Source organism: Ricinus communis, chromosome 2, assembly GCF_019578655.1.
Source record: "Ricinus communis isolate WT05 ecotype wild-type chromosome 2, ASM1957865v1, whole genome shotgun sequence".
NCBI lineage: Eukaryota > Viridiplantae > Streptophyta > Magnoliopsida > Malpighiales > Euphorbiaceae > Ricinus > Ricinus communis.
This window is the reverse complement of record NC_063257.1, coordinates 10,751,716-10,762,793: the sequence shown is the minus strand read 5'-3', so window position 1 is coordinate 10,762,793 and position 11,078 is coordinate 10,751,716.

Here is an 11,078-nt window from a genome sequence, read left to right as displayed (position 1 = left end):
AGTAAATATATAGTCTAAATTCTTGGATTTTAAGAAATTCTTTATCCTTTAAAATTTCTTATTTTTTAAGGTTTTAATTTTCCACCTATTAATCCATCATTTTAAAAAATTGATGAATTCTTTAATAAATTTATCTTTTTTTAAAATTATTTTTAACTTTAGACAAAATCTATTATTGTTATATTTAATACAATTTATAAATTCTAATTACATTTATGAATTATAAAATCTGTCGTCTCAAAAAATATTTAAATTTTTATCCGCTGGTTGGATAGACAGACATATATAACTTTGTTTTTAACAAGTTTGACTATCCTACAATGGGAATTAAGCAAAATCTCAGCGTAGAATAAGAAATAGTTCTTTTACAAACCCTAAAATGAGTAGAAACCATATCTTCTTTGCCATTTTCATGCCCCGAGAAACAAAAAAGATAGTTGAGAGTTTATTTTTATTCTTCATTAATTTTTGTAATTAATTTCATGTTTTTTATTTTTGTTATTTTTAGACATTAATTAAATCCTTTTCTCAGTTGATTAAGTGTTTCTCAGAGGATATGGTTAATTTGAGAGGCCTAAAATAAGTTCCAATTAGGTGAATATATAGCATTTGTTTAACCATATAAAGAAAAGTTCTGATCTACAAAGTTAGTATTATGGACATGGCAGACGACAGACAGAGGCGGAACATGTGTTCATATTTATTCATGTGAATACATATTTACAGAACTTACAATTACACTGTTACATCTGAAAGCTTTAATCTATTGGGGTGCGGTTCATCTTGCTCGTCGTCAGAGGCAAGATTTTTGCTCGGCAGGAGCACAGCCTCATCTTCATCATCATATAGTAGAAGAACCCCACACTTCTTCACCATGCATTTGCAATGCTTCAGAAGTACATAGTAACCTTCAAATTCAAAACAAGCCTCTTCCCCAGAATATTTGTTGAACCGAAACTTTTTAACATTTGAGCAACCTCCAAGATAAAATTCAGTGAGAAATCTTGAATTAATCCTGTCCGGAAGGTTTCTAAGACTTGGACAGTCTGTTAGATTGATGTAGTTCAACTTGCTAAGATATTGAATACAGGGGGGAAGCTCAGTTAAACTTTTACATTCTCGAAGATCAATAGTCTCAACGTTTTTGGCATTCGATAAATCTGGAACTGTAGTTAGCTATTCGCAGCTGCTAGGTTGAATCTTTTTGAGGCTCACAAGGTTCTGCCATAAAGTACGAACATCAGTAAAAATGTTGTATAAATACAGAAAGAAACGAATAAGTGGACATTTTTGCATCTACAGAAGCATCCATACCTGGACTCCTGTCCAGAGTTGTTTAACATTACTACGTGTCAGCACAAGTTCAACAAGGTTTTCTGCACAGAAATTCGATGGCGAAGATATCAAAGGAAATCTATCCCATCGGAGATACCTCAGCCTGTTAGAAAGAGATAGAAGGCCATGATGAAGGTGCACTTTATCTTCCCAGTTCTTGACGTATCCAGAGACATAGAAGTTGAGCAGTGTAAGATTATGCATCTTTGTGCATCTTTTTTGTTTTCAACATGTCCAAAGATATGCTTTCCACAGTTTTAGTTCCCTACATATCAGTGACCAAAGAAATAAAATGGGTGAGTTGCATGTTTTGTTTCAAAGTCATATTGTGATTTTAGTATTTTTTTTTTAGTAAACTAATTTCTATGTCTTTTGAACGAAAATTACTTGTAGAATTCAAACACTTTTTATTAATATATAGCAAAAAAAAAAAAAATATTCTAAAAATATACTTTATATCAAATGCATATTTATCTATATTTAAGAATTATATATATTGTGTCGATCGTCGATAAGAAATATATACTTAAAATTGTAATTAAATTCGGATGTCACCAAAAGCAAAAAGGAAATATCATGAGAACATTTAGCTTAAAACACAGGTTAATAACATTTTAATTTAAAAATTAATTGTTTGATATTCTAAAATAATTAGCCATTAGTACACACATTGAAAGGGTTTAACAATATAATATTATTTTAAACATGTTATTTATATATATAAATAATGTAAAAAATATACTAAAATTGATTATTTACACACAATTTTTTATTAATAAGTAAAAAATATTAACTATAATATTTTATATCATTTTAATTTTATAAAGAATATAGTAAAAACAAACTTTTATTTTATTTTAGTTGTTTAGAGATCTTTAAATTAATATCTTTAAGAGGCATGAAGAATAATCTTAAATTCTTATTTACTCATAAGAAATTAAAATTATGTTAGTCTTAGTTCAAAGCTAAAAGAATAACAGTTAAAACTAAAATTATAATAAAAAGGGCTAATTTTGGTCTATTCATTTAGATAATTAGGACTTTTGATGAAAAGTTTGAGGTGCTCTTCAATACTATGTTAAACATTCTATTGATATTTGTCCACTTGTATATCCCAAAATAACCATATATTTTTCCGCTCTCTCACCTCAAGAGAAGAGAAAAAAAAAGCCTATTAAAAAATGCATACACTTAATAGGTTCTTACCATATTTTTTGTCAATACTTGGTGAATATCCTCAGGATTCCATAATCTACTACGTCCCCCGGGATCTTTTGATTCTTGTCGTACAATTTCCCGACCCATTTCTTGCAAGCAAATCGTGCACCTTCATCTGCCTGTCATTTCCAATAGTAACAAGAGCCTTTTCCCTGAGAACTGCAAATGCTATGTCAGGAAAGAAGCCACAGCATTCCAAATTATTCCTATTCTTGGTTCTCCCCATTAAAAAACCAATATCAAGAAATACTTCTCTCTGTGTATCATCTAATCCATCAAAGCTCACTTTCAAAACATCATGTATTCTCAGGTCAGGGATCATTGCTAGTTTATTTTGAACAGTGTGCCACTCAAGCATACTTGTGCCATTGAGAAAAGAGCCCAGAACCTTCAGAGCCAAGGGATGACCTGTTATATAAGATACAAGGCGTTTTGAGAGCTCTAAGTACTCTATTTCAGGATTATTTTGTTTGAAGGCATGCTGGCTAAAGAGCAGAAGAGCTTTGATCAGTCTTCAGATGCTTAACCTCATATATGTCCTTTACTCCACGTACAGCTAGCAAATGTTTATCACGAGTGGTCATGATGATCCTGCTACCTGGACCAAACCAGCTGGGTTCTCTAGCTAAGGCTTCCAATTGCTTCCAGTCGTCTACATCATCCAGTACAAGAAGAACCCTTTTGTGACAAAGCCTTCTCATGATCACATTAAAATTGGTATTGAAAATCCAAGCACTTTTGCTTCTCTATTCTGATAAGAGTTTCTGTTGTAAGGCAGCAGCACCATGCTGTGTGAAAGTTTGTTTAACATTTTCAAGAAAGCAAGGAACCTCAAATTGCTGAGAAAGCCTGTCAAAAAAATAACCCTGGCGATTGTTGTTTCACCAATGCCACCCATGCCCCAGATTCCAACCATTTGAACAGCATTTGACTCTAGACACAATATCTTTTCCAATTCTATTATGTGAGAACCCATTCCAACAAATTCAACAGTCTTGCATGACGATGCATAAGTTAATTTATCTGAAATAACTCTTACAATTTCCTTTATGAGGATTGTTTCCTTTTCGTGTCAATGAGAATCAACAAATTAAGGAAAAGGGTCAATTTATATCTTATCACTTCTTTCTCAAATCTAATTTAAAACTGTGGACAACTAAATATCAGAGAGCTCCAATATAGTCAAATCTAATTAAGCAGAAAGTTAAGAGGGACAAGTATTTAGCACAGCCTTAAATCCCAGCCACAAACTGAGGCCACTTTTGTTAGAGCTTCTCTCCACCTTTGCACTTTTTCTATCTCTTCCTTGAAGGTTTCTTCATGCTTGGAAAAGGCTTCAGCCACTATGCCTCTTTGATCTCTGAAAGCAGATGAATCAACCTTAGAAAAAATGGGTACTATTACTTGCCTTATCCTCTCTCAGCTATCTGTGATCTGGACAAATTCATCCAAGCACTGACCTGAAAAAACATAGTTTTCTGAAAGAAACACTACTAAAAATTTTGATTCTACAATAGCTTTCGTAAGTGGTTTTCCTTTGCCCTGTTCTTCCCTAGCTTTAATGGTGTTTATGTCTTTCAGGGTCAGCTCTTGATAGAGAAAGAATGGGAAACAACAGATTAATAAGGTTTTGTGAAAACTGAGCTCTTTCATTCATGTACAAACAAAATACAATGCTCATATATATAGAGCAAGATTACAACCGATTTTGTACAGACTAAAGTTGTGGTAACAAACTTGCTAATTACACCTTTTGGCGGGAGAGTAGGTTTCAACCATAACTAACTTGTTGACTGCTGACTAGCATGCTAACAGCCTTGCTGCTAATGTGTCATTAGAATCTTGATCAGCTATGGTCGAGCTAACCCTACCTTCTGATGCAGCTGCTACCTCAACATTCCCCCTTAAGCAAAAGGGAGAGGCATCTACCCTAAGCTTGTTTTTCATTTTAAAGAATCTTGCAGTTGAAACTCCTTTAGTTAAAACGTCTGCTACCTGATCAGCAGTAGGAACATACCTAATCTCCAATTGCTTCTTTAACACCATGTCTCAAATAAAATGTGCATGTATTTCGATGTGTTTTGTTCTTGCATGACAGACGGGATTAGCAGCAAATGAAGCTGCTCCGACGTTGTCTGACCAAACTACGGGCAATGAATTAAGCTAAACACTTAATCCATTCATTAAAGTCTTCATCTAGCACAGTTCTGCAGCCATTTGAGCCAAAGCTCTATACTCAGATTCTGTGCTTGACCTAGACACAACAAATTACTTCTTGGAGCTCCAGGACACTAAGTTTGTCCCAAGAAAAATACAGTAGGCTCTTATGGATCTTCTGTCATCAGGACAGCTTACCCAGTCAGCATCTGCAAAGGCAGTGAGACTTAAGTTCTTGCTTTGCTTGAAACTGATTCCATGCTTAATTGTCCCTTTCAAGTACCTTAACACTCTCTTGCAGGTTTGCCAATGCACTATTGTGGGATTCTGTAAAAACTGACTAAGCTTACTAACAATATAAGTTATGTCAGGCCTTATCAAAAGTTAGGTACTGAAGAGCACCAACTGAGCTTTTGTAAACCGAAGGGTTTTTCAATCCTTCCCCCTCAAACTTGGACAAGGTCTTACTAGGAGCAGTCGGACTGGAGCAAGGTTAGCACCTTCAAGCTTAACCTTCTTGAGTAAATCAATAATATATTTAGCTTGTGACAAATACAAACCAGATGAGTGCCTAAAAGCTTCGATATCCAGGAAATAGTGCAAAGAACCCAACTTCTTCAATGAGAAAACAACATTTAAATCAAACAACAAGTTTCTTTAACAACTAAGTATTATTCCCAGTAACCAGAATGTCATCGATGTAAACCAGAAGATAAAGGAGATTAACACCAGAAGAGTAAACAAAGAGAGATGAATTTGAAGTAGTGTTAGTAAAACCCAGCGAAGCAAAGCTGTTGTAAAATATTATACCAGGCTCGCAAAGCCTATTTGAGACCATAAAGAGCTTTCTTAAGCTTACAAACATAATTAAGAGTAGCAGGATCAATAAACCCTTCAAGCTGAGACATATATACAGTTTCTTGTAGTATGCCATTAGGGAAAGCATTATTTACGTCCATTTGATTAATTGGCCAACCATAATGAATAACAAGTGAAAGAATAAGTCTGACCGTTGGAGCTTTAACAACAGGGCTGAAAGTCTCATTAAAGTCCACACTAGGATTTTGATGAAACCCTTTGGCTACTAAACGAGCCTTATGCTTGTTGACAGTGCCATCGGGATTAATTTGCAGCTTGAATACCCACTTTACCTACCAAATTATAGGCTTGTGAAGGAGGAACTAACTCCTAGGTATTATTTCGGATAAGGGCATCATATTCAACTTGCATTGCTTTTATCCATAAAGGATCCTTAAGAGCTTCAGACACAGAAGTGGGCTCTAATGGACCAGACTGCACTGTAAGAGGATGCTTGAAAATAGTAAATACCTTAGGCTCGAAGATTCCTTATTTAGACCTAGTAATCATAGGATGAGTTGGTTGGACAGGCTCAAGAACAGGTGAAGACGTTGCATGGTTAGATTGTGAGGGTGAAAGCTCAGGTAAGGGCAAAGGAAGTGTCTGGTTAACAAGAAGTGTATCAAGTTGGGAAGGTGTGTAAGTAAGTACAAAAGGGACTAAAGGTGATGAAGGTGGTTCGGCATGAGACCTTATAGAGGAAGAAGCTGCTAGAGGAGAGCCGGTAGAATGTGTATTTGTAAACTGCCTTGAAGTAGCCTTTTGAGAGTTCACGACATGAAAAGGTACAGACACAGGAGCTGACTCACTGACTAGAGGTGGAGATGATTGAAACAAACATCTGAAAGGAAACTCAGATTCATTAAATACTATATTTCTGGCTATATAGAGTCGACTAGAACTGGACAAGCACATGTAACCCTTATATTGGTTGTTATAACCAATAAAAATGCACTTAACAGAATGAAAATGGAGTTTATGATGGTTATACGGTCAGAGATATGGAAAGCACGCACATCCAAAAACTCGAAGAAAGGAATAATAGAGAGGTTGATGCCATAATTTTTCAAAAGGACAAAATTGATTAAGTAAGAAGCGGTAGAGAAAGCTTCCCACCAGAACGTGAGAGGCATGTCAGCTTGGGTGAGTAATGTAAGCCCTAACTCAACAACATGTCTGTGTTTTCGCTCAATCTTTCCATTTTGTTGATGAGTATGGGATAAGGATGTCTAAACATTATACCATTTTATGCAAGATAAAAGGAAAATGATCTAAACGCACCACCCCCGTCACACTGTAAGCATCTAATAGAGGTTTTGAGTTGTTTCTCCATAAGAGTTTTAAAGGCAATGAAAGTTAATAGGGCTTCAGACTTTGTTTGTAATGGATATATCCACAAGTATCTACTAAAATCATCAAGAAAGGAAATATAGTATCTGTGGCCCCTAGAAGATAAAACAGAAGCTGGACCCTATAAATCAATATGAACCAGTTCTAATGGTTTAGAGGTTTTGGTATTTGAGGTTGGAAAGGGCAATACATGACTCTTACCAAGCTGACATGCATCACATAAAACAAATTTCATTTTTATTAAATTGGGAAGTTTACAAGTTGCCAATATATTATCGAGAGTTTGAGCACAAGGGTGACCAAGACGCTTATGCCACAAGTCTAACGTTATTACTGCTGAAGCATTAAAACCTAGTACAAGTAATTGGCTAGCAGACATCGCAACAACAGAAAAAGCTTTAGTAGAACTAACACTAACTGGAATGCTTGGACTAATAGAACTGTAAAAAGATCGACGATTCTGAAAGGAAGAATTTGATGAACTCTCAGCAGCTTGATCATTGTCACTTAACACATATAAACCTTCCTTAAGCTTCCCCTTTAGTAGAATCCTTGTGTTGATATCCTTAACAAGACAAAATGTAGGATAAAATGAGACAATAACATCGTTGTTAGAGGTCAATTTAGAGATGCAAATTAAATTATTTTTCATATTAGGAACTCTTAGAATATTGTTTAAGTGAAGTGTGTTTGGTGTAATTGTAGGCAAATTATTAGACCCAATATGGGTAATCCCAAGCAACTTACCATTTCCAACCATCATCCTATGTGGCCCATTAAAGTTATTAGCAATGTGAAAATTTCCCAGATCTGGTGGAATATGATTGGTTGCACTAGTGTCAGCATACCAGGGGTGATCAACCACAGTTTCTGGAACACCTGCAAAATGTGCTTGATGTTTATTCCAACTTGCAGTTGTATTAGCTTGATTATTCCACTGTGGACTTCCTAGCACTTGAGAGCCTTGAGCACTAAATGATCCTTCATTTAATCTGTACTAACAAGCGATAGTAGTATGTCCAAGTTTGGTACAGATTTTGCACACAGGCTTATAATGCCTCCCATAACTTCTGCCAGCTGAGTAACCTCGTCCTTCAGTCCTGCCTCCTCTCTGCCCATTAAAGAAACTCTTTCCTCTATTGCCACATGTTCTACCTTTAGAATCACTAAAATTTGCTGACATTTGAGAACCTACAGTCAAAGTTCATGCTGCATGAAGTTGTTCAATCCTATTTTCTTGAGTAAGAATCATAGCGTGAACTTCATGGAGAGAAATAGAACTTTCTTGGGCACGATTATTGATAACAGCAATTACAGCATCATATTCTGCTGGTAAACTGGCAAGAGTTTGTGAAATTAAATCCTCTTCAGATATTCCATGTCCTACTAATGAGAGTTGATCACACAAATTTTCCATTTTAGAGAATTAATCACTTATGTTCAAAGCTCCTTTTCTAATAGTTTGAAATTGAATCTTTAAAGGCTAATATTACTCTTGATTTAGACCTTACAGCAAACAATTGTTCTAAAGCATTCCAAACATCAAAAGTTGTATTATATCTTCCAACAGATTTCAGGATTGATGGTGTTAAAGTAGACAGTAACCAACTTAATAGAAGAGAATCATCTCTAATCCATTTTTCATAATCTAGATTTAACTTTTGAACTCTTGAGTCATCAGCTTCTTTGTCTTGTATGAATTGTGCTGGACACTTCTTTGTGTAATTGATAAAACCAGTGAGATCGTAACCTTTCAAGGCTGGAAGAATCTGTGACTTCCAAATCAAATATGTATTTTTATCCAACTTGACACAGATTACTGTATTAAGAGTTGAAACAAAGGGACAAATAAGATTTGAGGGAAGAATATAAGAAATAGAAGAAGACGAAGAGGAAGAGGAAGAGTTAGGGTTATCAAGAACTTTAGGATCTTCCATGACTGACGTCTTAGAAAGCTCTGATACCAAGAGAAAGAATGGGAAACAACAGAAAAATAATTCATATACAAACATAATACAATGCTCATATATATAGAGTAAGATTACAACCGACTTTGCACACACTAAAGCTGTGGTAACAAACTTGCTAATTACACCTTTTGGCGGAAGAGTTGGTTTCAGCCATAACTAACTTGTTGACTGCTGACTAGCATACCAAGAGCCTCCTGCTAATGTGTCATTGGAATCTTGATCAGCTGCGGTTGAGCTAACCCTACCTTCTGATGTAGCTGCTACCTCAACATTGATAAACAGAATAAATCAAAGTTCTATTCCACATATCTGCATCCGAGAAGCTCAAGAAAACATAGCTGCAGAAAGCGGGGCTTTCAGTAAGTGAAGAAGAGGGAGAGGCCATTCGAGTGCTCATGGAAGCTATGGCAGACTGCAGGTAGACAAGCAGAGAGCACTACAATTCATCATAGTATTCTATCCGAGAGAATCTAAAGCTGCCCCCCTTTTTCTTAATTAGTATAAAATAAGACTTTTATAGAGAAAGGAAACGTCAATATTTGAACCCCCACCTCCTGCATTAGCAGGGTCCAAAACAATAATATAAATCTATGAAAAACTTTAAACCAAATGGAGTGCAGTGCACTATCTAATATTTTAAGATCTAATTTTTATCGGGAAGAGCCAAACTTGAATTGCTTTTAATATAATAAAGATTCCAGGGTACGTTGTGATATGAAATATTCTTTTTTCTATTTTCAAAAAAAGCCATTTTCACCTAAAAATCTGTTCAGTTAATATCTATGGCGCACTTATGCAGATATCAACCAATAAATATATTCTCGAACATATAAATTTTTTGACAGATATACCTATTTTAGCTATGCATTTAAGCTATGTATATCTTTATTAATTTATTAATTGATAAATTAATTTTTAAATTAAATAATAATTCTTAATTTTAGAAAATTATATTTTAATTATATTAAAATACTTTCTTTAAGAAAATTATATTTTAAATATTATATTCATCACTAAATTAATTTTCTAATCGTACAATTTATTCGTAAAAAACACATATTAATTATATATAAAATTAATAAATTAAGATGATTTTTTTTATTAGTTTTCTAAATATACATGTAATTACTAATCCTTATTAGCATATCAATAATATTTGTAGTATTCATTTTATATACAACTAATAAATATTTTATAATAAGATTTTTATATTCATTGCATTAATAAACTTTAAAATATTAAAAATTTATTATAAAATACAATTATAAAATTTTGAATTATTTTCATATTTTTTATATTAATTTATTTTTTATTATTTATAATTAGAATAATAACATCATCAATGCAATATACGAATAAAACAATTTATTGTGATCTTTTTTTAATCAATAACACTTAGCTGTTGATATTGCGATCAGGCCAAACTCTTTATTTCTTATTTCTTAATATTAAAAATTATATTTAGAATGAAGAGAATAAATTAAAAGTTTTAATGGGATGAATAAATTAATATTTTAAAAAATAAATAAATTTGAAAAGATAATTTCAGCTAAATGATGAGGGTTTTAGAAGCATTCCCAATATTGCTCTTTATTTTAAAAAATATCTTTTATTTAATAAAAAGTAATTTTTACTTATAAAAAGAGAAATTTTTTCTATGCTCTCTTTGTTTTTATCTTTATTTTACTTTATTCAAAAAATATAATGTTTTAAATTGTTTTTCTTTTTAAAAAAAATTATTTTATAAAAAAGCTAAAAGATAGTAGATATCAATTAATAGAATGTATATGAACTTGTAATGTATTAATTACAATAAAGATAAAGAGTGAATTTGGCTCTCCAAATGTAGAGAGTCAATTTCACTCTTTATTTTATATTTTAAGTATATAAAGAGTGTGTTGGAGTCTTATTTAATTAAAAAACTCTTTATAATAAAGAGTTTAGTTTATATAAAAAGCCCTTTTGAGATGATCTAAGGATGTACCTGTTTAGCAGAGATTTGCAGGCACATCTACTAATACTTTATTAGATATATTTAAACTTGTAAATAAAATAATTTAAACTTGTGTGCTTACTCTAGCTCCATATCCAAAATTGTAAATTGGACAAATATATGTCACCATTTAGTAACTTCAATTAATTCTCAATGGAACTTGAAAAACACCTCAATTTCTTCTTTGTTATTTAAAC